We start from the raw sequence: 11,680 nt of genomic DNA, 5'->3' as shown, positions 1-11,680 counted from the left end.
CTAATCCAGGCAGCCGCCCGGGTGCAGGGCATGTGAGCCGTTCCCATCACACTGCTGGCCACCAGGCCCAGGGGAGTCACCTGCAGATTTCACAATTTTCCAGGCTTTTCCAAGCCCAGGACATTTTCTTGCCACTTTGAGCACAGTATTGATTCATAAAATGGAGGGTGTAACCCAAAGCCCAGTGTAACCAGCCAGGTCTGGTCCATAGGTTTCCGCCACCACTGTGTTAGCTGCTAACAGCAGGGAAGGTCGGGAGGATGTCCACACCTCTGGAGATGCAGCTCACTGGTAGAAGATGCTCCAGTGAGCAACTCTGAAGAGCCACTGGCTTTCATCAGAGCACAAGGGAGTTTCCCAGGAGTGCTGTAGCTCTGAGAATGGCCGCCCACAACCCAAACCCTCTGGCCACCCCTCCTCAGCACATTGTGTCTCTTGATAGGGAAATGCTGACCCTTGGCCAGCCCAGCTCACCAGGGACTGTGGAACCAGCGAAGTGGTTTGCCTGCACCTTACTCAGGCCCCCCTGGCCTCTGCAGGCTCAAGCCTCTACACAATTACTGCTACCCAAGCAAAATAGACCAAATTTAATGATCTCCAGAGTAAAACTCCCAAAAATCTTTCCCATCCGCCTTGGGAAAAGCATAGCGAGGTTATAAATATAGATGGAAAAAACAGGTATGCTCCTTTTAACCCCATTAAAATATTACTGGCCACATATTTTTGAGAAGGTAGAGGAGAAAATAGCACCTAAGAGCTGCTAATAGTTCCTAAACACAGCTATTAGCAGATGTAGCCGAACAAATTAGTTTGTTTATCAATGAGCAGAAGATTAAATCTGTGGCTATTAATGGCCCAAAAGTAATCCTTGGCGTAGATAGAGAAACATTAGAAGAGGTGACGACACTCTGCTAGAGGGCAAGTAATGAACAACAAAAGTAACAAATAACTTCCAGAGTGGAGAAGCGCTGGAAAAGCAGCCTGATCAGCACCAATCCAAAAATACACACTGATGCCACATCTGTCCTTCTTCGTGTCGTGGAAGTCCATGAGAACAACCAAAGAGTATCTTGACCTGATCCTCAGCAAACAACCGTGAGAGGGGCCATGGAGTCCATCAGGGAGTTTTCTCCGGTGTGCACAACTGTAGGCACTAAAGTTTCATGGTGCCACCACCATGGCTTCCGCAGCAGGTGGCATCACAGGCTCCACTTGGAAAGCAAAGGCATGGATGACCTGGAGAAGCCTTCGGTAAAATAGAGAAGAAAACGACCTAGTCCTTGGCGGTGGAAAGCACGGGCAGGCCACCAGAGAGCAGCAGACATAGCAGAAAGTGATGGGTGTAGTAACCAGCCAAGGCAGCAAGGGAGTAGAGAGAGAAATGCCAAAAAATGAATGTATGTTTTTTGCTGGCTCAGACTGGATTTGTCCCCTACTGCAAAGTGGTCTCATGGATTGAAAATAAAGGATCATGTCACATGCTCCTGTGCTTTCTGCCACCGCTTATCTCCACAGCTGTGGGTGCACCACGGACATCTACCGTGGTTTCCCTGACGATAAAATTGGGGGCTGCAAGCGATGCTATAGGAGGTCGTTGAGGACAACTCATCCTTGCACTGCACTTTCTGCTGAGTTTAAATATGAAGCTTTGAGACCCCGTCTTCAAGAATAAACTTTACTTTTAAAGCCCCTGTTTTGCTGTTAGAGTGGTCTTGGAGATTTCGGCTAACGCTGCCCTGATGCCCCACTTTTCTCCAGGACATGTGGCTTGCCACCTGCAGGTGCCACTCGTTCCTTCACCTTCACCGCATGCTCCAGGCTTGAGCACTCCAGCTACCTCCAGACCTGAGACAGGAGCTGCGATTTCTTCCTCCTTCCCCCTCACGCCCACAGCGTCAGCACTGCGGGAACTGGTGTTTCACCGACTGGCCCAGCTCTGTGCCGAAGGGCCTTTCCTAACGTAGCACGTGGCAGCAAACAAACCCAACCCACCGTTGCTCTTGCAAGCAGCAGCTGCTCCCAGACTTCCATCTCCCTGGCACGATCGCCGGCTGCCCCTCGCTCCCGGGATAGTCTGCCAGGGCTGGGGGCTGCCACGGACCTGCAGAGGGGTCCTCTGAGCCCTCCCTGCTTGCGGTCTGCCAGACCCCGCTGCAGAGCGCTCTGATCTCCCCTGCCAGGGCACGTGGCCTCCCGGGTCTGATATCATTAATTATCACTGGGTAAGTGGATTGTTTTGAGCACTTAGAACTGCTTTAGGGATTTGGATGCACACTGGTAACCGCTCCGTAGGCTTGCCTATGGGTTGCTAGACAAGGAGGTGTAAATCCTACTGATAAGGCTTGTTAGTGTTAGGGGGCTGGGGAGGGGGAGGCAGGGGGGGTTTGGTGCCAGGCACAGGGATCTCTGGGGGCTGGGAGGGGTGAGCCCGCTGCTGCAGCCCCCTCCTCTTGCCAAGGAGCCCCTGGCCGGGGGCAGGCGCTGGGGTGCTGCGGGCAGTCGGGGTCAGGCTGATTTACAGCAGCAGAGGAACCGGGGCTGTTAATTCAAAGTTGCCGCTTATCGGTGTTTAGAAAGCAAGCTCCGATCTGTTGGTTAGCGATTTGGCCTTTGCTGTAAATAGAGGGGCCCCGTGCTTTGCTCTGACATTTTTGTCCTTATTATCTTGTCTCAGCCTCCAAGGGAGGTGGGAGAGTTATTTAAGGCTGACCTCAGTGGAAGGAAAATGAACAACTCCCTTACCCCACCCTGTTTTTCTCTCCGCAGTCCTGGGTAACAACTGTTGCATTGAACTGTCTGTGTGAGATACTTAATCCTTCACCATCCCTAAAAATATTTTGTAGATCAATGCACCCTGCTGTGCCCAGAGAAAATAATTGCTAAGAGACCAAGTAGAACTAATGTCAGGAGTGCAAAAATGGATTTTGCATCATTATCCCTCCAGGAAAATGAGTGAGGATGGGCCTTGACCCCATCAGGCACTGATGCTTACCACCCAGCCTGTCCGGTCTTGCATCGCTGGGACAGTAAATCGAGTCTAATTCAAACCCGTGTTTCAGATAAGTTTCAAAACCAGTTACTCCACCCAAAGCTAAACCTCTGAACATCACATACAGAAAGATGTGGTAATGGCTGCTGGGGCTGGAGGGAGTATTTTGGATTTGGGTTAATTAAGATTGGGACCCATACCCTCTGCAGTACCAGGGGAGAGGATTCGGGGATGCACAAGGAGCCTGGGTAGGTCCCGTCCCTGTTGGGGCATACACGGTTTTGGGAGGCTTGCGGTACAGGAGTCAACATGTGCACGGGCTCCAGCTGCTCCTGCATCATAAACGCTGCGTATGAGATGGCTGAAGTGAATTCATAAACAGAGACATGAAGAGAGCCTCGTCCATTTGAAGCACAGCACTTGCAAGTCTGAAGAGTGTTTAATCTCCAAACGCTCGCTTCATTCACCTGCCACCGCCAGCCCTACCAGCTGCAGAGTGCTGCACGGCTAGGGTAGCGCATCTGGGGTGCAGTCACACAGGCTTTTAAATCCCCTACCTAATCTTTGCAAACCTCTCTGTTGAGTTCAAAAAACAAAACACAACAACAACCACCACCTCCTGGTCAGTTTTCAAGACAGTTCAGCTACTTTCCACTCTCAGCCATGCCAGAAAATTTTCAAAAAATCGTCTTTTCCCTAGAAAACCCAGTGTTTTCCCAAACACTGGAATGAACAAGTGTAGAAAAACTGAAAACAAATTCCTTGCAGTGGAAAGTGCAGTACCTTTTCTGGTCCCTGGGGAAAAAAACAAGTCTGTTTTGAGCTGGATTAGCAGTACAAATGACAGCTCAGGTCAGCCGCAGCCTTACCCGAATCAATTCCCCTCTCTGGGGGGGGGGGGGGGGGGTGGCGCGTGTGTGTGCACATACCTGCAGCTATAGAATTTGTAAATAATTGAGTTCTTCCGATCCGTACCATCACAGCACAAGAAGAAAGATTTGGTCCTGAGGGGGCTGACAGAGGTTCAAGCCCCAGATCTGCCACTTAGATGCTTCTTCCCAAAGCTGTTTAGGCATGTAATTACTTTTCAGGCTCTGGTCTGAGCCTCTCTGATTCTCTGCCTCCTTTTATCTGTCAGCCTTTTACAGGGACAAGAGTACTCCTCTACCTCCCAAGCGTGTAATGAAGATGAATTCATTACAGCTGTAACACTTTAACGAGCACTGTGAAGATACAGAGTATCGTTACAAGTCCTAAATTAGGAAACTCCCTCTCGGAGAGTGCTGGGGTGCCTGGATGCGTGGTCCAGACCAGTGCTGACAATACATGAATCCACCTGCATCCATGATTCTGGAAGGGTTTTAACCAGAGTAAAAGCCTGGCTTTCACGTAAAAGCCAAGCGTGCAGCAGGGACTGGAGTTAGTATCCTTAAACATAAGGACAACTCTGGAGTAGGAAACACGTAGGTTGCCTTGGTCATCTTTCCTGATCTCTAGGGGTGCATTCCAGTTCCTGGGCATCCTGTATCCCATCCACCACTCCCACGTGGATGCAGCAGATGCCTTAGGTCATCTGAAATAGTCCCTACCCTTAAGCAAACAGAATCCACCCCTGATTACTCTTACAAGGGTGTTCAACACATTTAGGATTGGGGTTGCATAGCCCGGTTACACACAAGCCAGACAGCATTACCAGGCACAGTGCACACGCTGGTGTTCCCACGTGGCCAGCGCTACTGGAACTGAACAGAAATAGTGAGAAACACTGGGAGAGAAAGCAGGTAGCGCAGGCAAGCCCCCTGGCGTGTTACTATTTAGAAGAGACCTCCGAACTACTGTTCCATGCATAATTGTGCAATTGGCAATATCCTGGCAAAGAAAGGCTTGGATCAGCTCATCTGCAAACAAGGGACCATTTTCCACTTCCAAGTTAATATTTTGCGTGAGCGCAAGTTGTGGCCCTCCTGCCACATCGGGCCCTCGGCTGGATTCTGTGTACTGCCTGCAGGCAAGGCGGCCGGCTTGAATCTGGGTAGTGGAAGGATGCAAGAGCCAGACTCAGGATGCTAGACCAGAAATAGATTGTTTTTATTCTTAATAACATGTCAGCAGCAGCATGATTCCAAAATGAAAAATAATTCTGTTTCGTATTTCTTTATGCAGCAAGACAGACAGACAGATCCACCCACAGCAGCAGCAGCGACAACAGCGAGGGGCTGCTCAGCGAGGCACGGGACACGCAGATACCGGGGGTGCAGTGGGGCCCGGCTCCGAGGAAGGCTCTTCTCCTTTCTTCCTCCCTCACCAGCCCGTGCTCTGTCTACGGGAGCGTTTAACCTGGGCTGACCCATCACCTTGGCTTTCTCCAGGTCACTTTTCATAGAGCTTGCAACTACCTTTGGTGAGGTCTGAAGAAATGGCAGGAGGTTCCCATGACCCACCCAAAGGGCATGAGCTCGTGCTTAGCTCTAAGCAGCCACATAATCCTACAGATCTGCTCCATTGTCAGGAAAAGGGAATTTATAACGTCTTTTGGTGGAGGGTGTGACCGGGTAGATCCTCAAAGTCTTTTCCTCTGAGCGGTCTCATTCAAGGCTACTCCACAAATCTGACCAGCCTTGTGCACAATACTTAAGGGATACTTAAGACAAAATTGAAAGCATGGGAAAAATCTAGGACGGCTCAGGAAAAAGCCTAAAAACAGGAATAGTGGAGGGCTACAGGAAATCCCAACAATATCAGAGATTACAGCGGGGGCTGCGGGCGCCTCTCCAGCCCACAGGAAGTCGATGGGTGATAGAGACCAAATGTTCTCCGATACGGGAGAGCGGATGAAGGGAGACTTGAGGATACACTGTCTCTATTAGCGGGACTGGTATGGGAAGCAGCAATAATCCGTGCCGACCGAGCCAAGGCAACATCAGAATATCTGCTGCTTCAATGGGAAAATTGTGTTTTAAACGACTCTATCAAGTGGCTTCAAGTAAGTTTGTCTTTAGAAAAGGAATACCATCTAGTGGCCCAAAAAGGCAATAAGGAGGTGCAACAGCAATTAGAGAAACAGATGAATTTAGGAAAATGAGAAGGAAAAACTGCAGAAATAAGGAGAGGAATTAACATATATAGTGCAGTGATTCACCCTGGAGCAAGGGAGAGCTCAAAAGGGACCTGATCATAGTAAATGCAAAGCTAAAATTAGACACTTGCAAAAGCAGATTGGGATGCAAAAATTAAAAATAACTGCTGTAGCTGCTGGAAGTGGTGGAGAGAACTGGATCGGGAGCCATCAGAGGAAGATGATTTCAAGGATGATACAGGCAAATGGGAAAAGAAAGAGAAGTTGAGAATAGCAGCATAATGCACAAAGACTACAAGTGCCGTCCCGGGGCAGACAGGTACAGCGGACCAAGCCACTGTAGCTGTTAAAATTTTTTAAAAAGTGACCCCAAGGCAGGTAGCTGCAGATATGAAGCACTGAAGGAAAGCACAACAGTAGAGTGGAGCAGAGGACTTAGAGAAGCCGCTTCAAATTTTGAATTGAAGGGGGATTAAGCAGTAAGTTGATCAGAGCTGTGCTCCACCAGCTTTTATTCCTTGCACATTGGGCACCTCCTTGATGAACATTTAATCATGCCATCACAGGCATTTAATCAAATTGCCCAGCAGAATGGTAAGGCAACGGTGCAACTGGCAGCATTAGCATCAGTCTGTACACTTGGGGAAGATGGAGAGTCTTTAATGAACTAATGAGCTGCTTGAATGTCAGCAGGACACGAATGACACCGTGTACCACCCACACACTCCCAGCAGAGCACAGGTATCTCCATTGCCCCTGGCAGCCACGGGGCTGAGGCAGGCTCCTCGGACAGCAGATGAATTAGGAGAGCTAGCAGCACAGATGCACCCCCACGACTCACAGCAAACTCCCACATGGCAAAATGCAGGGGAAGAAGCAATTTACAGGGCTGCTTTCACATTAAGAGAAAAACAATATACTTTTACGTGCATCCCACAGGGCCGAGCACCTGCCCTGCTGCACATGCTTGCATTAGGAAAGTGCTTGAATGATGGTATCTGGGGGACAAAGAAAAGAAATTGTCTTATGCGGATGATATTTGAGGGACCGCAGCTGCAGAAGAAGGGGTACTAAAGAGAAGTATCTGGGTTTTAAAATTAATAGACCAAGTGGAATTTAAAGGCAATTTGAATACAGCACAATTAACGCAACCCCAGGTTAACTGCTCAGGAATTGGAATTGGTGAAATGAGAAGATGGATAGATGCTAGAAAGGTTAAGCTTTCTGTGAAATAAAGACTCCCACTAATCAGTCCCAACTCTGAAGAGTGCTGGGAGGATTTCTTTTCTTATGGCAGTGTGTCCATAACTGTGCTAGTATCTTACGGCAGCGTATCCATCTTTGCTAGTACTTGCAAAGTGTTATGGAAATGACAGGAAAAGAATTAGGAAGAGAGATGGAGCAAAGAGCAAGACTGTGCTTTATCTAAAGTGAAAGAAGCTGCTTGAAAAGCTCCTGCACTAAAATTGCCAGTCAAAGGAAAATTATTCGTTGTAAGAATTTCAACATGAGCTGATTCTGTGGGAGCAGTACTGTTACAGAAAAATAATGAAGGAAAATGGGTACCAGTAGCATATGAGCCCTTGCCCCTCCAAGGGCTGGGCCAAAATCTCCCTGGCCATGAGAAAGCCTGGTTAGAGGTAGTCTGGGCTGTGGTGGTCTTCAAGGCTTTCCCCTTTAATGGTCCAGTTATACCCCAGTCTACCGTACTCTCAAGCACAAAGGGAAGAAATGGATATTAATGTGGAAAGGAAAGGAAACCGGTAATAAACCAAAGGAATTGTGCACTCATGGGGGTGCTAAATTTGAACAAGAAGGAAAAATAAACCAAGATACTGCTGTTAGTGGAATGAGGGGACAAATAGAGGGGAAACTAGAGAAAGGATCATGCCAAGGAGCTTACAGGCTGTCAGTAAAAGAAAACCCTTCTACACAAAATATCTCTATAGATAGCTGCTATGCTGATAATGGAATGGAATACTGGATGCATGATAGAGAGAAAGGCAATGGCAAGCACATAACAGGACACCCATGAAGAAAACAGGAGGCTTATTTTACAAGCTTAGAGGGAGAGTGGAAATAAAATATATGTAAAGGATGGTAAAGTACGTGGGAAGACTGAAAGCAATACTGAGAAACAATTTAGTGAGCAAGTAGATAAATTGACTCTGTTTACTGCAGCCCCACCAGGAATCAGCTAAAAGAGAAGATGGGATGGATACCGTGGCTGGCTGAATGAGAGCAAGTTATCTTAGGTTGTCATAGTAAGTTATGTAAAGGAGTACAGGGTACTCTGAAAAGAGCACACAGAATTTATGTTTAACCCCAAATGAAGCAAGAAATAGATGACATAAATGAAAACTGCACGAGGTGTCCAATAATGCAGAAGTGGACTGGTAAAAGCAAGCTGCCAACTCTACTGCCTTGGCTAAACCAAGGACCTTGGCAAATACTGCAAAGGGATCATCCAGATAAACTGTCACAGTCTAAAGAAAGGTATCAGTATCTCTTTGTCACTGTGAATATCTTTCCAGGATGGGTTGAGGCTCTTTCACCTAAACAGAATATAGCTGCTGGAACTGTAAAAATGCTTTTAAAGAAAATTGTCCATAGATACGGAACAGCAGCTGAGATAGGATGAGATGAGGAGCAGGGGGGTTATAAGTGAAGTAACTTGAACCTTAATAAGTAACCTAAGGATTAAGCAAGGGCTGCATGTACCCGGCTGCCTGCAGTCCTCCAAACTGGTAGAAAGAAATGAGTCAGTCTATTAAAAATAGACTGAAGAAAATTGTAGGACAATACCCAAAATGATGGGCTGAAAAGTTAACCTCAATATTAGTAGCTTTAAGAAGCAGTGACAGATTAGGGACTGGTTTATAACCCTACCATATTTTGTTTGGATAGCCTGTTCCTTGGCCCTCTGTCCAGGACCGTAAAATATTATGGCAGGATAAAGAAGAAAACAAGGCTCAGGTCAAAGAAGCAACATGAGAAAAATAGGTAAAATTACAAAGGAAGAATCCAATTCATATATGGTTTATGAAATAAGGGGCTACGTAATGTATTTGAAATCAGATAAGAAGGAACGAGTCTTAGAGACAAAATGGAAGGGGACCTATTATGTTACTAATAGGATAAATCCTCTGAGCTATTAAATAGATGAGGGCAATGGTAATTAAAAATGGGTTCATGTTTCTCAGATGTCCCCCTAAGGGGCCAAAAAAATTCTGGAATCTGTCATGAATTTGCCAAGAACAGAGACACAGAAAACGGTGCAAAGAGGAACCTCCGGCGCCCGTTCAGCCGGAGCCTCCCGCACTCACCCGTGCCCCTGCACAACTGCAGTGCTCGGAAGCAAGAGGTGCAGCCCGCGTGGTGGTTACCTCCCACGTGGCTGCAGTAGATCTGTTTATATGCTTGCCTACTAACAGGGCTGGTTTATGCTTCAAGTTTCGCTTATTTTCTATTTTTGTGGGGCAACAGATTTTACTACGTCTCCTTGAAGAAGCAACAGCTGACGGAGTCACGGAGCAGTGATGCAGACTCCGAGGCAAGGCGGAGGAGCTGAGGGCTCCTGCAGTTGCAAGGATTTTTAACTTGGCTTTTCAGTCCATAATAATGGCTTTGGTTCTTTTTATAAATTGCATTAATTTTAGACACTTAGCAAGGCAGATAATGACTATGAAGTGCTTTGGAGAGCTAGAGGCGACAACCTTCGGACCTTTACGGGTTTTGAGGCTGGACCAGAAAGCGAACACCTCCACAAGACTCTCTGCTCAGTTCTGATCAGGAGCCTGGCATCACTGCAGGGTTTGCAGCATCCTTCGGCACTCGCAGGCAGCAATCCAGGAGCTGGAGACTACCAAAGGAGAGGGGGAACAGCAACCCACAGGCCAATAATGTGGCCCCGCTATTGCTAACAAGGTCATAAGCTGTGCATTAACTCTACAGGCTTCATTGTAACATCTTGCCTGTTTGGAGCTTTATTTTCTTTATTTTAGTCTGTTTTACTGGAGTCACCAATATGATTTTCATGGCTAGATCGCTATCCTATGACCTAACCTGCCCGAGTCTTGCATAGCTTGCTCCAGCTACTTAATCTAATAGTAATAACTTAAGACTCCAAATTAAAAATTGTTACAGCTCTTAAGAGAGCCTTGAGAGTTGCAGCTCAAGATCTGGATCCACCCAGGTTGGGAAATCATAGCTGAAGCTTTGAAAAAAGTGCTTTAAAATTACAGTAACTGAATGAACTCAGTAGTTCTATTCATTTATGGGACAATCCAAGGAGGAGGAACAACTTGAGGAGAAGCGGCAAGCCCTAGCGTTGAATTGCTGATATCAGGGATGGCCTTTTAAGCAGTTGAGGAGGAATTTGGGGGGGGGGGGGGGGGGTCAAATAAGAAAGGAAAGAGAAAGGAAGGACTGAAGCAGGTGGGAATATAAGTGCTGTCAGTAGCTAAGTAGTTAAAATTTGAACGAGCAGGGGGTTCGCGGTATGTATGTCAAGGTCTGAAATGGGATAAAGCAAAATGGATTGTAAACTATTATGACTGAGCCACAGTAGAAGTAACACTGGAGAATGATGGTATATAAGTATTGGAAGATACTTACACCCAATAGCCAAAAATTAACTGCTAAGACTTGTGTTTCTTTGAAGAGGAAATTATAAAACTCATATATAGGGGATAAGGATGGTAAAAGTCTATACATAAATGTTATAACTGATCATGCAAACAACTATGCGTAATTCTCCCCTTCGCTGTCCCCCACAGTTGTTTAGCTGCCTCCACGCATCCCAAGCCCAGCTCTGATACTGCACAGCTGCATAACCTTGGGCCAAAGTTCTGAGCAAACCGCTAAGTTATGAGACAGCCTGCAAGAAGATAAGAAGGGCAAAAGCAGGGGGAGGAAAACTGAGAACTTTGGGTCAGATCAAGCCATTAATATCTGCAGTGAAAGCTGGATGAAACTGGGTTTGAGCATCCTAACCATATGTTACCTTCCTCAGAAATGGCCAGCAATAGCATTAATCACACACCTGAGCTACATCGGGTGACAGTGATATTGGGATATCTAAGAACAAGATAATGCTGTACCTGTGTAGTAGACTGAGAAAGTGAAAGCATGTGAAATCCTCCCAAGGACTGGCAAACTTGGGACACCAGTGCCCCCACCCAGTCTGCAATAACCAATACACTCAATAAAACCAAGAGACCACCAAGGGTGCCCAGGATCACTAGCACACAGGAACATCAATAACTGTAACTGCAGTTTGCTGTGAAGGATGACAGCTGGGCTCTTGAGCTGCTGTGGGAGCTTTTAAAAGAGGGCCTGAAGGGGGTGCCCAGGCTCTGGTCTGGGGTGGCCAGGGCTTGCTCCCTGGTGCTTGTGCTGGGGAGGGTGCAGGTAGATCAGGGCTGTTCTATGCCTGGCTTAGGCCAATTTAGATGTTCAGGGGTTGTCAACAATGGTTATCGCAGCCTGGCAGGGTGGTGCAGCTCAGGGGTTTGTGCCTAAGCATCCCCTTGCACGAGAAGGTGAAATTTCAAACCTCTTTGGGTTGGTTCAGGCAGCAAAGCTTCTAGGGCAGCTCTGCATTTCTCAAATGT

This window comes from Falco naumanni, chromosome 10, assembly GCF_017639655.2.
Source record: "Falco naumanni isolate bFalNau1 chromosome 10, bFalNau1.pat, whole genome shotgun sequence".
Lineage (NCBI taxonomy): Eukaryota > Metazoa > Chordata > Aves > Falconiformes > Falconidae > Falco > Falco naumanni.
The sequence above is the reverse complement of the archived record's forward strand: the minus strand, read 5'-3'. Positions refer to the sequence as shown.